The 14,569-nt window shown below is 58.0% G+C and overlaps 1 protein-coding gene and 1 long non-coding RNA gene across 18 annotated transcripts in view; one reads left to right on the plus strand and one right to left on the minus strand.

Annotated features, from left to right (window-relative positions):
• The window catches only part of ATP2B2 (ATPase plasma membrane Ca2+ transporting 2), a 380,950-nt gene that overhangs the window by 192,905 nt on the left and 173,476 nt on the right, over positions 1–14,569 (plus strand). Inside the window, exon 1 of one of the 17 annotated variants that reach the window (XM_027522830.1) lies at positions 10,352–10,740. The exons of 15 other annotated variants lie outside the window; for them this stretch is intronic. The gene's annotated coding sequence lies outside the window, so the exon portion shown is untranslated. Of the gene's footprint in view, positions 1–10,351; positions 10,741–14,569 lie in introns of those variants that run through there. One more of the 17 variants, XM_027522818.1, reaches the window with a different exon arrangement.
• LOC113880546 lies at positions 1,600–10,328 on the minus strand. The gene is made up of 3 exons (XR_003507763.1): positions 10,242–10,328; positions 7,835–7,883; positions 1,600–4,293 (listed from the first exon to the last, which is right to left on the minus strand). It is a non-coding gene; the product is annotated as an uncharacterized LOC113880546 (long non-coding RNA).

A 14,569-nucleotide genomic window follows, 5' to 3' on the forward strand; every position in this document is an offset into this window, starting at 1 on the left:
AGATGCAGATTGCAGACCACCAGTGTGCGGTGGTCATACCCACGCGCAGTCCATGTGCCAGTCCACCCCGGGCAAGACTGCTCCATGCCAACCTGCAGGGAGGGATACGTATGCCCCTCTTGCTTCAAGGAAAGAGAGGGGGCCTTGTGCACCCTTTTAAGCTACTGTTAACTGTGGATGGGTGATGTGTTTCATACGCAGTATCTCAGTGAATTCTCAGCACAATCCTCTGAGCTCGACATTATCTCTATCCTCCTGATGAAGAAACTGGGGCTCAGAGAGGTGAAGTGACTTGCCCAAGGTCACGCAGCCAGTGAGTTATGGCGTCTGGGTTTGAACCCAGGGGTGTGTGAGTTCAGAGCCCATACCCGAGCTGGAAACCGCTCGGCCTCCAGCCCCCAGGGTAGTTCTGGGAGTTGAGTGGAGGTTGGATTTTCAGGCAGGAGGTTATGGGGTTCCTGTGTGGGGCTGGCAGCTGAGAGTCCTAACCAAGGCCCAGAGGAGATGGTTGCTACCCTTGGGGTAGTGTCCTGGGACAGGACCACCCCTTGGGGGAGGTCCTGAGAGGTTGGAGACAGCCCCACGTGGGTGGGGCCCTAAGTAACCCTCACTAAGGCAGAGGTACCACTCAGCACCCAGGACTCCGCAGACCCTCCCTCCCCGCTTCCTTCCTCTCCATCTGCCCCAGGAGCTGTCATCATGCCAGCAGGCATGTGGCACGTGTTCAGTTCGCGCTGAAGAAGTAAGCCAGCGATACCTTCCGGTTCTCTCTCATTTTGTTTGAAATCAGTCACCAGAATTCCTGTGCCTAAAATTGGTATCACCTTGCAGGAAAGAGATGGAGAAGCAAGCCAGGCTTTGCTGAGCACCTACTATGTGCCACAAGCATACATGTTAGTCATTCATGCTTCCCGACACTCTCACAATTACAAGACTTGGTATTCCCATTTCACAGGTGTAGAAACTGAGGTTCAGATTGGTCAAATGACTAACTCAAAGCTACCCACCAGTAAGTGGAAGTGCTGGGGTTCAATCCCATGTCTTTGACCCCCAAGCCTCTGATCCACTCTTCTCTGCTGTGCTGTGACCACCACCACCCCCCAAACCCACCAAGAAAGAAACAGCAGCCCTTGTCCAAGAAGTTGCTTACAGTTTGTCAAGACTGGTCTATTTTCTTCTTGGATTTTTCTTCATAGCAAACTGGCCCCTAGGGTTAGCAGAGCAGGAGGCTGGGGGAGAAGAGGGCGGGCTCGGGAGATCGGAATGCCCCCTGGCTCACGGCAGTTAGTCCCACCTCGGCCAGCTCCTGGTCCAGGGTTCACTGCACCTCCCAGGGAAGCCTGTCGGTGGCCCTGGAGTGAGATGTTGGCCCAGCCTTGAGAGCAGTCCCGTCCACAGAGGCCCACGGATACAGGGTGTTCACAGGGTGGCCTGGCCCCTATGCAGGTGCTCTCAGACCCCTAATCTGATGAAGGCGGGTGTGGATCAGGAGGCCCTACGAGACGACAGGAGAGATTTCTTAAAGGGTTAGAGGCTGCCCTGGAGCCAGCACGCACTCAGCTGCAGGTGTCCAAGGCAGCCAGCTGCCTGCCTAGGCCTGCAGCTCCCCCCGCCCCGCCACCCCGCCGTAAAATGGAAGGTTAGGCTTACGGAGGGGCAGGGCAGCACTTTCCAGCCCCGACAGGCCCCGATTCCACACGAACCAGCTCCACAGGCAGGTCCCAGAGAGAACTCCCTCTGGGACAAAGCGGGACGCCCCTATGGGGACGGCTTTGGAGGCCATCAGCCCACCTCCCTTTTCAGCCCACCTCTGACTCCACACAGCTCACTTCCACCCTGCTCCCTTGGGCCACTTGCTGGACACGCCTAGCTGCGCCCAAGCATCCCCCAGGCCTCTAGCAGGGTAGGAAGACGTCTGAGTTCAAATCCCAATGCCACTTACTGAACAACCTTGGCCAAGGTCCCTGACCTCTCTGTGCCTCAGTTTTTATCATCTGTAAAATGGGGATAATAGTCAGAACTACCTTAAAGAGTGAGAATTAAATGAGCCCAAACATGATCATTTTTTAGAACAAACATACTCAGTATTTAGTAATCATTGTTCGGCCAATGCCACCTCATTAGTACGATTTATGACTCATAGTAATACTGTCTCTTCTGCCCAGCAGGGCAAGCATCAGAGCCCTAGCGGGAGCACTGAACTAAAAGTACTGAGCCCAAAGCTCCCATCTCAGTCGCCTATGACTCCGGGGGTGGGGGCCCCCACTTCACCTCTCCTGGTCTGTTTCTCCTCCTGTCGGGTGGCTCCCCTCCCCTCCCAGCACATGTGGGAGTCTGCACGTGTCTGTTGGATGTGTTTTTCCTCCCGGTCGACGCTAGTGTGTCCCTAGCCCAGGGTCTGCCCCGGTCCCAGTTTGTTGAGTGAACACATTCCCTGGGGAAGGCGGGTGACGTGCAGTGTGGCTGTCCCGTGACACTGTGCAATTCTCTCCGGCGGCAGGCCCTTGCCATGGGCCTGATGTTCCTCATCCCATTTAATTAATTCTTCAAACCTAAGGTCCCTCCTATTCCCAGCCTCTAAGATGGGAAGGGGCTCATCTGCTTCAGTCCCCCTTTGCATCCAAAGGCAACGAGGAAGTGCCAGAATACTGGAGTGGGTAGCCTTTCCCTTCTCCAGGGGATCTTCCTGACCCAGGAGTCAAACCCAGGTGTCTCGCATTGCAGGCGGACTCTTTACCAGCTGAGCCACAAGGCGAGTCCCTTTCAAAGGTCCCTCCTATTCCCAGCATTCTGTAACTGGTCCACAAGCCCTACCCCCCACGGCAAGCCCCTTGCCTACTCTCCCCGGCTAGCAATCCAGCTGCCTCTGTACCCCTCGAGAACGGCTAAACCCTTTCCAGCCTCAGGGCCTTTGCACATGCCGTTCCCCTTGCCAGAAACACCACTTTTTACCTAGTGAGCTCCTGCTCAGTCGCCACCCCCTCAGGGAGACCTTCTTCAGCTCCTCCCTCACTCCTACCAGACGTTCCTGCCTAAGGCGCTCACAGGCTCTGCTCCTTCATCGCAGACCCCTTTATACATGCAGGTCGGTTTGTGTGGTCCTTTCATTTCACGGCTGTCTCTAAACCCTCCTGAGAGTGGCTACCGTGGGCTTTTCTGGTCACCGCTGTATCCTCAGCACCTAGCAAGGAGCCTGACAAGTGGGGGGCATCAGCATATCTTTGTTGAACAAATGAGCAGTCAGGGAGGCAGGAAGCAGATAGTGCTGTGTGCCTGTTTTACAGATAAGGAGCCTGAGGCCAGAGAGATGGGGAGGGGCGGGATTTGCCCAAAGTCACACAGCCCATCAGGGTGGAGCAGGACTGGGGCTAGTCCATTGGGCTCAGGTGCCCAAACTCAGGGTACCCACCCCTACTTCCTTGACGCCTTTGCATGCAAGGGGGGACTGAAGCAGAGGAGCCCCTTCCCATCTTAGAAGCTGGGGACTTGAGTGACAGGTCAAGAAGGGGGGCTTCCGTTCTGCTGAAAGCCTTGGCAGCTTGGAAAGCTCCTAAGGGTGAACCCCCAAGCCCACCACCCTTCCACGAGCCTTCCAGAAGAGATCTGAGTTCTGACTCTGGCTCCAGCTGTTCAGTCCTGGACTAAACACCCTCCCCATTCTCCAGGTCTTAGTGTTCTCATCAGTAAAACCGGAGCGATCCTCTCCACATAGCAGGTCAGCTGTGGGTACCTAGACTGTGCGCTGGCACAAAGGAGAGCACTCACACACAGCCCACGTGGCCCCCACAGCCAGCCTTTCACTGTGGCGAGCCACAGGCCACGTTCACGGCTGAACTTCTCACTGGTCACAACCCCAGCCGTGCGTCCAGTTTCCCTGTCCCTCAGCAGGCAGGCCTCTCAGCTTGGAGCATCTCAGTTGTCACCCCTCTGACCTTGTCCTTTTTCCCTGCTGGGTCAGGGCAGCCTCCTGGGTGGGAAGACGTCCACAGAGGTCACAGACAGTGCTCAGTTCAAATGCTCGATCCTGTTCCACACAGCTGTGTCCCCTTAAGCGAGCTACTCACCCGCTCTGGGCTGCTGCTTCTCCTCTAAACTGAGGCCTGAGAACACTAAATTCTCCTGGGGTGGTGACGAGGAGTAAAATGGTAGCTCTTGTGTTAAGTGCCTGGCACATAGTAGGGGCTCAGCAAATAACAGATTTTCTTCCCTCTTCTCCTGACATTCCTGGATTCACCATCCCCACTCTCTCTGTTTTTCTCCTTTCTCCTCCTCTTCTTCCTCCAGGGAGTCAGTCTTCCAGTAGAAATGAAAAAAAAAAAAAAAATATATATATATATATATATACACACATACACACAAATAAATGTTAAATAGGGACCCCAGCACAGTACCTCACATTCAGTGAAAGCTGAATACATATTTGATGACTGAATAATCCAAAGAAATGAATTACTAATGGTGAGATGTCAGGCTGTGGATATCTAGGAGAGAGCATTTAGGGACAAGGGCTCTTCCCTGGGGGCATAACTCACCTTGAGTCCAGGCCCGGGCTGAGGCATCCCAAGCCTGTTGACACATCTCTGGACAGGGTATCCGAGGGAAGTTGGGGGTCTTCCTTTCCCCTTCCCAAGATGGGCAGGCAGAAGGAATCCCATTCATTGACCCATTCAGGACATAGCAACCTTTAATCAGGACCTCCAAGCAAGCCCAAAGAATATTTCCAGAGCCACAGAGAGATGCAAATGCCAGTTTAAAACCACCAGGGGAATTGCATTTTCATTCAACAAACCTGTATTCATCAGTTCAATCAATATTTATTAAGGCTGTGTGCCCAGTGCTCGGGATACAATAGGCAAATGAGACTTCTTCCCTATCCCCAAGGAACCCGGCCCCCCTGCTCCGTGATGAACAAGACAGATATACATAAAAAAATTAATTACAGTGACTCTATTGGTGGGGAAGTGGGGGAGGCAGAGATGATGGAGAAGAAATCAGGGAAGGCTTCCTGGAAGAGGAATTGGCTGGAGCTGAGTTTGAAGGATGAGTAGTTCTCCTGGCAGATCAGACAGTGCACGCGGAGACACAGAGGCATGGAAATGCAGGGGTGTGTTTCAGAAGCTAGAAGGGCTTGATATACAGAAGATAAGGGGAGGGGTCTGGGACAGTCATCCAGGCCTCATAAGCCGTGATCAGGAATTTAGGTTTTATGCTGAAGGCACAGGGAAGCCAAAGAGGGGTTTAGAGTAATTGAGGGAGGGCCTTAGAGTGCAGGGGGTGGGTAAGCCAGAGGAGGATAGCAGGGGGAGACCAAGGTGAGGAGGCAGGATGAGCAGATGGGAGTGGGCAGTATATAAATATTTGTGCATTAACACGGTCACATTAACCTGAAGGATGAACAGGAATGAGACCGTGGTTTCCCAAGCCCGGAAAAGGCTGCCTCCCCCAGGGAGTCTTCCCAGAGTAGCTTTTGACTCACCAGGCTCTGTTCTATCAGATGGGAAAGTCCCCACTCCCTAATTAGCCCCTATTCCTGGCCTCATGGTTGGGGGGTGCAGTCAGCCATGGCTGCATACCTGCTCCACTCTGCTGGAGGGTTAGGGTAAGTCCTCTGAGGTGTTCAGATCTGTGGGAAATTCAGGTCCCGCATGACTTCCTGGGTCGGGTTTACGCTCACCTCCCACAGACCCTGGGCTCAGCATGGGGCCTCACGCAGCCCTGTTTCAGGCCCAAGTTCCCCCACTCACTCTATGACCTGGGACATCGTTTCACCTCTCTGAACCTCAGTTTCCCCATCTGTAAAATGGGGGTGGGGGGATAAAAATAGGATCTACCTCCCAGAAAGGGCTTCCTAGGTGGCAGTAGTGGCAAAGAACCCGCTTGCCAAAGCAGAAGACATTAAGAGACGTGGGTTCGATCCCTGGGTCAGGAAGATCCCCTAGAGGAGGGCATGGCAATCCACTCCAGTTTTCTTGCCTGGAGAATCCCTGGCGGGCTATGGTGCATAGAGTCACAAAGAGCTGGACACGACTGAAATTGGGTTAGCACTCAGGATTTGGCAAATCTCACAACAGGGGAGACACCCAGTAGGACGTCAGTATGAATGGCAGCTGGAGTAGCCAGGGGCCAGGCCTGCACCCTCCTTACTGAGGGAGCAAGACCCGGGGGGAGGCCGGGAAGCAGAGACCCGGGTTTGCAACTCAGCAGGGCTGACTGGGCTTTCAGAGTCCTGGAGGCTGGCCCTGCCCAGGCCCCGCCGGTGGCATCTGAGGACCATCATTCGCCAGTGGGACGAAGGGCTACATGAGGCCCACTCCCCCACCCTTTCCTGATTGGGAAAAGAAGCTGACCCCTGTGTTTTTTCTATGAATAACAGCTGCCATTCACTCTAGCGTGCAGACCTGCCAGATAGGTATTACTGTCCCCGTTGTGCAGATGAGAAAATGGGGACCCAGGGAGATTGAGTCACTTGCCCAGAGTCACACAGCTGGTAAATGAAGGAGCCAGGATCTGAACTCAGCTTTGTCTGACCACAAAGCCTCAGCCCAAGACCAGGTTGTCTCAAGGGACTTTTGGACCTTGGTGGGAGTGGATGGAGGACCCCAACGTGGTCGAGGGAAGAGTTAGGCCACGCTGGGTCACGAGGCCTCCTAACATTCTGTGGCCCCTTAAAGACCAGGGGCCTCAGAGAGTCTGAGTCATGGGCCTCAGAGCTGGGTGGCTTGAGGCAAGGACAGATGGATGGGCTCAAATCTCGAGTGGCACAGATCTGGGTTCGAATCTGAGTTCTGGCCCTCCCTGGCCCTGTAATTCCTAAGCAAGTCATTCGAAATCTCCAGGCCTCAGTTTTCTCCTGTAAAATGGGAAGAAGCCCAAACTCTCCATGAGTGATTAGTAAGACAAGGCAGGGATGGCAGGGGCCTTTGGAAATAGCTTCTCATCCCCCAAAGGGCCCAGCCAGCAGCTCCTTGTGATGGCAGCTGCCCCAGGACCCCGGACCAGGCTTCAGGAGACCCTGAGCTGGGCAAGGCCAAGGCAAGCGTAGTTCTCATTTCTGCTTCCCCTCAAGGGGGGAAAGCCACAGAGAGCCTGTTACCTTCCAGAAGGGACACAGCGGGCCTCAGACTGCATCCCACTCTGCCTCCCTCAGACCTGTCTGGACCTACCTTGTCAGCCTCCCCTGTGAAAAATGCCTGGGCCAGGCTCCCACCCTCATCCCTGGGTGGACGGACCCTCTCCACTTCCCCTGTCTTTTCGGCCCTGGGATCTGCCCCCGGGGAGAAAACTGGCCACCTAAACACCAGTTGAAATCCCACTGGAACCGCTCTCCCCTGAACCCTACCCTGTTTCTCAGATCTTCCCCCAACCCTGACCTCAAGCCGTGTTCCCCACAAGCGAGATCATGCTGGAGGCAGAAGCTCTGGGCACTCCTCCTGGCTGGCCCCTGCCTCTCTCTCCCACTTCCCTGTAGGTGACCCTGACCTGTCATTTCCAACCTTCCCAGAGTTGCAACACTAGTTTCATTGTTTGTCTGATTTCACAACGCCTCTGCCTGTCCAGTACCTCCTACCCCCAACATATCCTGGAAGGACAGGCCAGATGCCCCAGGTGTGTCTGCTGTCAGAGGGGGAGGCAAAGGGGGCCAGGGATGAATGTCTGTGGCCAGATTTCACGCTTAGGAATGACCTTGGTGAGCCCCAGACACCTTTTTTCTTGAGGCTTCAGTTTGCTCAGCTATAAAACAGGAGAGCTGGATAAGCGTCTTTCACGCTGCGGTATTTGATAACGTAAAACCACACAACAGCAGATTCACTCAAGCCTTTATTGTGGCACCTACCGTGTGCTGGGAGCTGGAACTTGCAGACAGAGTTGATGTGGTCACAAGCCTGGAAGGGAGACAGATGTGAAATGTGGTCAGAGCTGGGCCAGAGTTATGGACCAATTCTGTTGCCGGAATCAGAATTGATTCCAGGGGAGGGGTAAGGCAGGGGCATTTGAGCTGGACTTTGAAGGATGAGTAGGAGTCTGTGGGCCTAACATAAGGAAAGCTTCCAAACTCTGCCATTTAACACTTGGACTGCCTCAAAAGTTAGGGAGTATCCTGTACTTGGGGCATGGATGCAGAGGCTGAAGTACACAGGCCTGAAATGCCAAAGAGATGGGAGCTTAGCCAGATGCCGTGCTAGGCTTAGATCCTGAGAACCAAAACCCATGAGCTCCCAAGAGTTTGGTATCCCTTACTGAAGGCTCAGCCCAGCCCTCACAGGGGTCAGGTAACAGGCTGTCCCTGTTAGGACAGCCAAGCGGATGAGTGTGGGCCCTCAGGTGGCCTGTGTCTGCCTTCATGTGTAGGGAGCCCTGGGCTTGTAGTCCTCAGGCTTGAAGCACGGGTTCCGTCTGCCCCCTTCCCAACTGAGGGACCTTGCCCTGGCCACTGCAATGCCTCGGGCCCACCGAGGTTCCCCATCTGTAATATGGGTGCTCTCTCCAGCATACTTGTGAGAAGTAAGTGATTTACTGTTTTGCAGGTGGCCTCTGAGAACTAAAACGCACTGGACACGGAGGGGATTATTCTTTCTGGATGGTGGCTTATAAGCGGCCCCTTGCAGGGCTGTTTGCTTTGTAATCACAGGGAAAGAGCCGTGTGTGCCCCCAGTCATCTCACAGTCATAAAGGTGGGATTCCTGGCCCAGACACCGTTGTTCCCACCGGACAGGAGCTGAAGTGGGCCTCTCCCCTCTGCCGTTCTGCGCTCACCCTCACCCCAGCACCTCCAACACTTTTACTTGGCCCCATGTTGGGGGGCAAAGGCTTCCCCCCGCCCCAGGCCCTGGAGAAGGGGGTACTCCTGGTATGGCCCCTCCTGAAGTAGAGTATGTCTTAGGAGTCTGAGTGGAGGGGGACCAGTGGAGTACCCCTGTCGGCACCCCCTGAGAAGGGGCTGAGGCGGGACGTCCCAGCCTCCCTGAGCGGCGTCCAGGGCTGTTCCTTTGGAACGCAGCCCAGTGCCCCCTCTGCTGGCCCCAGGGGAGCCCAGGCCACCCCGCGCGCGTAGCACCCTCAGCTTCTCACCAGCCTCCTGCATCGCACTTCGCCTGGCCCAGTGGCAGAAGGGGACCCCGGCGGGGCTGGTTGTGATGAAGGGCAAGGGGGTATCTGTGTGGCTGCTGGTGCTCCCCGTTCTCTGCCTCTCGTGGCCCCTCTGCCCGGGCCGGGTTCTGATTTTGGTGCAGTGCAGACTTTCAGCTTAACGAGACAAATTGATATTCTGTGCCAGCCCAGGGATGGAGCGGCAGTTCGGGACGCTCCAGCGGGCAGCTCAGAAGTGGGCTGGGAGAGGGGGCAGGGGAAGGAGGCAGCTGAAGTCTGGAGCGGCTTCCCAGGGCACCCCCAGCCCTCACCCTGCCCCTATAGCACCCCTTCCGTGCGGACAGGTGCCCCGAGACACTGTCCTAAAGGTCCTTCCGCCTTCAGTGGCTCCTGCCAAGCAGGAGGAGGGAGGAGGCCGGTGGAGGGGGAGGCTCCGGAATCTAAGAGAGGCCCCTGCATGCACTGTGACCTCCTACCCTTGCTCCCAGGGCTGGCCTCCTCACCCATCAGGAGGTAAATGGGCAGCAGGTCTGCAGAGAAGAGGTGGGAAGAAGCCGGCAACTGGCTGGGGGAATCCCATTCTTGCAGACTCCTTGTTGGGGGTCTCTGGGGTCTTCTGGACACCATCAACCCCCAGCTCATCACCCTGCAAATTCTGGAGAGGTGCAAGGCATATGCAGCCCTTTGCCAGGGGGCACTTGTGAGTGGAGAAATGGCCCCTGGAGAGAGTCCTCTGCAGACCTGCAGCCCCTAGGCAGGTGGGGGTGCTCCCAGCCCGCAGTGGGGCTGCGGTGGGTCCAGGGGCTGTGGGGGTCCTGGGGCTGTGTTCCCATGGCAGCAGGGAGCTCACTGCCGGCTTGGTTCCATTGGTCCTACAACCACAGTTGTGTTTAGTCTGTCTTGAGTCCACCCGCTCCCCATGTGACCTTTGCCCCCCCAGGTCTGGGGGTGTCCTGTTCAAAAAGAGGGGGTACCAGAGCCCCTGCCTAGCTGAATGGGTCCCTCGGAAAGTAAGGGAAAGTAGGGCGGTATGGGCAAAATCCTCCCCTCTCTATCAGCCCCCCCCCCCCGCCCCCGCCGCCCCGCCGCCCCGCCCCGCACGTCCACCGCTCACCCGAAGGACCCCCTCCCCTCCAGCGCAGTCCCGAGCCTACCCCCACCATGCCCTTGACATCCCCTCCTGCTTGGGGGAGCGGGCATATTCCTGGACTCTGCCAGCTTCGGTTCCTCATGACCCCACGGGGAGAATTAAAACCGCAGACAACACCGTGGCGGTGGCGGTGGTGGTTCGGTCCGCGCACCGCCGCCCCCGCCCCCCGCCTCCCCCAGCCCCCCATCAGAACGCGCCCTCCCCGCGCCCCTCCCTCGTCCTCCGGTGCCCCCTCCCCCAGCCTGGGCGGCTGTGCAGCGACAGGGGCGGCCTCCACCTCCCCCGAGATCTTGCATTTTGCCGGCTAGATGCTCTCCTAGAAGCCGGCGCCGGCGCCTTCCCACCTCCCCCCCGCCCCCCCACCTGCTCGGGCAGGATGGTACAGTCTGCAGAGGGACCCGGGCACGCCGGCTGGGCTCAGCCGCGGGACCAGCTGCCGCACCGCGATTCCGGGGCTGCCCGCCTGGAAACCGTGCCGGATTTGTGGCGATTTTCGTAGCCAAGTAAGTACCGGCATCCCCCAGCATGAGAAATAAAAAATAAAAAGCGCCCCATTTCGCTCTCCCCTTCCTCCCTCATCCATTTTATTTTGTTTCATTTCTTTTTTTTTTTTTTTTCCAGTGCTGATGGTGGTGGCGGTGGCAGCGTTGGTGGGGGGAGGGGGGGTGGGTAAGAGCCGGGCTTGTTTATCTGACAGCAGCTCAGGCTGCACTAGGAGCCGGCCCGCTGAGGGAGACACTAGTGTGAGGGTCCATGTGCTGTGGGGGGAGGGCTGGGGCGCCAGGGACATGGGCAGGGGGGCCTCGGACAGGCGGATGCCCCGGGTCTCAGGCACATTCTGGCCGCCTCTGGGCAGCGGATGCATCTAATGGACGTTATGCAAGGGCCGGCCGGCAGGCAGTGGGGGCAAGGTTCTTTTCCTTCTGAGCTTCGTCCCAGGGAGACGCAGGGGACCGGAGGCTGCCCCCTGCCCGCCGCGGCCAGAGTCCCGGGAAAGAGGCAGAGGGAGGCCCCCGTGGAGGGTCCCCTCGGTGGGGTGGGCTGCTGCGGAGTACTGGGGAGCCCCCCCACCCCGCCCCGGGTCAGGCCAGCCGGGCGTGTGGTGGCAGGGGCAAGTCCCCCGGGTTCCTGAGACGCCTGGTGAGGAGCAGGAGTGGCATGCCCAGCCGTTTTGCAGCAGTCATGCTGGGTGGTAGAGCTGGCACTTTTGCACCAAAGCCCCAGCCAGCCTCGGTGGCCCCTGGCTGAGCCCTAGGCATCGGGCAGGGGGCCTCCTCCCTGCCCCCAGGCAGGGTCAAGGTTGGGAAATCCAGCAGGGGGCCTCTGCATGCCCCTAGGATGAGCTGCCGTGGCAGCGTGGCAGCCACCCGTTCTAGCCCAGTGGCCGGTCCACGCCACGGCTGTCCTCTGCTCACCCAGGTCGTGTGGGGAGGGGTCGGCCCAACCTGGCTCGACCTTCAGAAGGGTAAGTGAGCAGGCAGGCTCCACCAGCAGAGGGTCTAGGCGCAACGCTGAAGCCCCCTTGCGCGGCACGGAGCGGGCTCCTCTCCTTGCCTGCATTGCTCTCCAGGTCGCTGGGAGGAGGCAGAGCTGACGTTTGGGGCATCTCCAGGAGCGGCGGGCGCCATCCGGAGAAATTCTTCTTTGACGTGTGCACGAGGAGGGGGCTTGGAGCTCAGGCCCCGGGGCCCTCCGCCTGTTAACTTCGCTGGAAGAGCAGAGGCAGGGAGGGGGCTGTGTCTCTGGGGGAACCCTGCTGGTGAGGGGGGTGGTGTCCAGGAAAGAGGCGGGTGGCCCATATTATTCAGCCACCTTCATACTCCCCCCTAGTCCCGTTCTCGTCAGGGCACACATACATCCACAGATCTGCACAGATGCACATATACAAATATAGTACACAGAGTAGTGCATCATATGTGTTCAAATTATACACACACATATGGCGTGCCGGTGCCCCCAGATACACCCCAGCACATGTGAACACAGTTCACAGCCCTGAATACCACCTGCTCACCTGCAGAATACAGCATCTACACGACTGCAGCATGCATGTGCCTGCAAGTGCACACACACACTCACACCTGTGAGGGCAGCATGCCCTCACACGCGTGTGAGCAGCGCCAACCCAGAAATGCCATAGGCTGCCCATGGGTGAATCGGCCCACGCCGCCAGGCCCCGTAGCAGCCGTGACTGTGGCTTGTGAAAGTGACAGGCACGCACATGTGGCGTCCTGCGTGCCATCCGCATGCCCATCCATGCACTGGCAGGTGCGGGGCCTGCTGGAGTGTACCCATGGGCGAATGTGTGTTGCCCGGGTGCTAAGATGGCCCAGGCAGAGACGTAGCACACACTGGCCCCTCGATAGGCAGGCATCTTTCGTGGGAGTGCAGGAACCTCCTGGGTGCGCCCCAGGGGGCTGCCTGTGGGGCAGAGGGACACCTGGCCCCATGCAGGCCTGAGGGGAGGGCCAGCCCACATTCCCAGGAAGCCGTGCCTGCGCTCAGCAAGGCCATCTTGGCTTCTTGGTGCTCTGCAGAAGTGCCTGGAATTGGAAAGGAAACAGAGGAGGAGGCGAGGGTGGCCTCTGCCCATGACCCAGACCACCAGGAGCCCAGACTAGCCCCGCCACCCCCTTCTCTGGGCACCTGAAAACCGGCACGCTGGTGTGGGGTCTTTGAGAGCTGGGGCGTGGGATGCCTCTGGCAGCCTCCAAAGTCTTCTTCAATCCGAAAGTCAGAAAAGCTGCCCGTGGCTGGTCCCCTCCCTCTGTTTTCCCACTGACCACCCCACCCCTCCCCCCACCCTCTCTCTCTCCACCCAGGACAGGTGCGGGTCAAGGACACCGGGACAGATGATAATAAGCCTGCTAGCCTTCACGGAGCTAATGACTCCGTGGTTGGCACTTCAGTGAGGCCTCCCATAGCCTTCTTATCCTCAAATCCCAGATGAAGAAGCTGCACAGAGAAGTGAAGGCACTTACCCAAGGTCACACAGCTGGAACGTGGCAGAGATGGGGGGTAGGCTAGGCCGCCAGGATCCCTGCCTGACCCCTGAGACCCCCTCCTCCTCTCCCGTCCTGTGAAAGGCCAGCTCCAATTTGGGCTGCCAGCCTCTTGAGCGCCAGCCAGCCAAGATCTTAGGATCTGGGGGTGAGGCTCCAAGAAAAGGTCCAGAGGGTCTCCTGTGGCTGAAGGCGGAACCCTCCCCAGGCAGGTGTGGCCCTGTCCTGGGCAGCCGGATACCTCTGCCACCCCGCGACCCCACGGAATTGACACCTACACCCAGCCAGGGGAAGGGACTTGTCCAAGGTCATACTGTGCTCAGTGGAGAGTGCGGAGTCTTGCCAACCCCCCTCTGGTCCCAGGCACCCTGCAGCAGAGGCCTGTTTGGGCCACTGGTTTCCCCCAGATATTTGAGTCTAAGGTAAAAGGCTGCCCATGCCAGGCCTAGGCTCTTTCCCCAGGAAGCTGTGTGACCTTGGGCAAGTCTCTCTGTCTCAGCATCTCAGTGTCTTCACGTGTGGCCAGGGCAGACCTGTCCCTGCCCTGCCTGGCCTGCAGCTGGCCGGGGCCCTGGACTCCCGCAGAGAGCTGTGTACAGAGCCATGCCTGGAGTCAAGGCCAGGAGCCGGGGCAGCAGAGCACCTTGCTGCTGTGATCGGCCAAGGTCAGGAGCGGAGACAAGGATGGGAACCTAAAGAATCACCTGTGGGGGCAGATCTTTGGGTCCCCCAGTATGTCAGGAGGTCCTGGGGACTGCCTCTTCATCAGAGTCCCTGCGTTCTCATCCCTACGGCTCTGAGACCCCGGGGAGGGAGGAGCCGAGGGGCGTAAGAATGAGCTTTTGGAGCTCACGGACTCTTGGAGCTGGGGGTGCCTGCCATCAGGCGGCTCCCCAGCCACCACCACCTCCTGGGAAACTGAGGGTGCCTGGCAAGTTGGCAGCAGAAGGAGACTGAACCTTGGCTGTCCAGCCCTCCAGTCCTCCGTCCGACCCCCAGCCCCTGACTTCCACGTGCACAGTTAAATCAGGCCTCTCTGGGAGCCAGGCAAGCTTCAGGTCCCATGTGGCTGGGAGGAGGGCTCCAAGGAGACTCCCTGGGCCTTAGCCCTGAGCCCTGGGGATGCCTCACCCCAGCCGTGTCCTGACAGTGGTGACAAGGCTCGTATCTGTAACTCCACTCTGCCCTTCTCTAGAACGGAGATAGTTTTAAAGCAGGGCTGCTTAACTCAGGGCTTCCTGGGTGGCTCAGAGGTAGAGAACCTGCCTGCCAGTGCAGGACACACGGGTTCAATCCCTGGGTCAGAAAGATCCCCTGGAGGAGGAAATGG

Source organism: Bos indicus x Bos taurus, chromosome 22, assembly GCF_003369695.1.
Source record: "Bos indicus x Bos taurus breed Angus x Brahman F1 hybrid chromosome 22, Bos_hybrid_MaternalHap_v2.0, whole genome shotgun sequence".
NCBI lineage: Eukaryota > Metazoa > Chordata > Mammalia > Artiodactyla > Bovidae > Bos > Bos indicus x Bos taurus.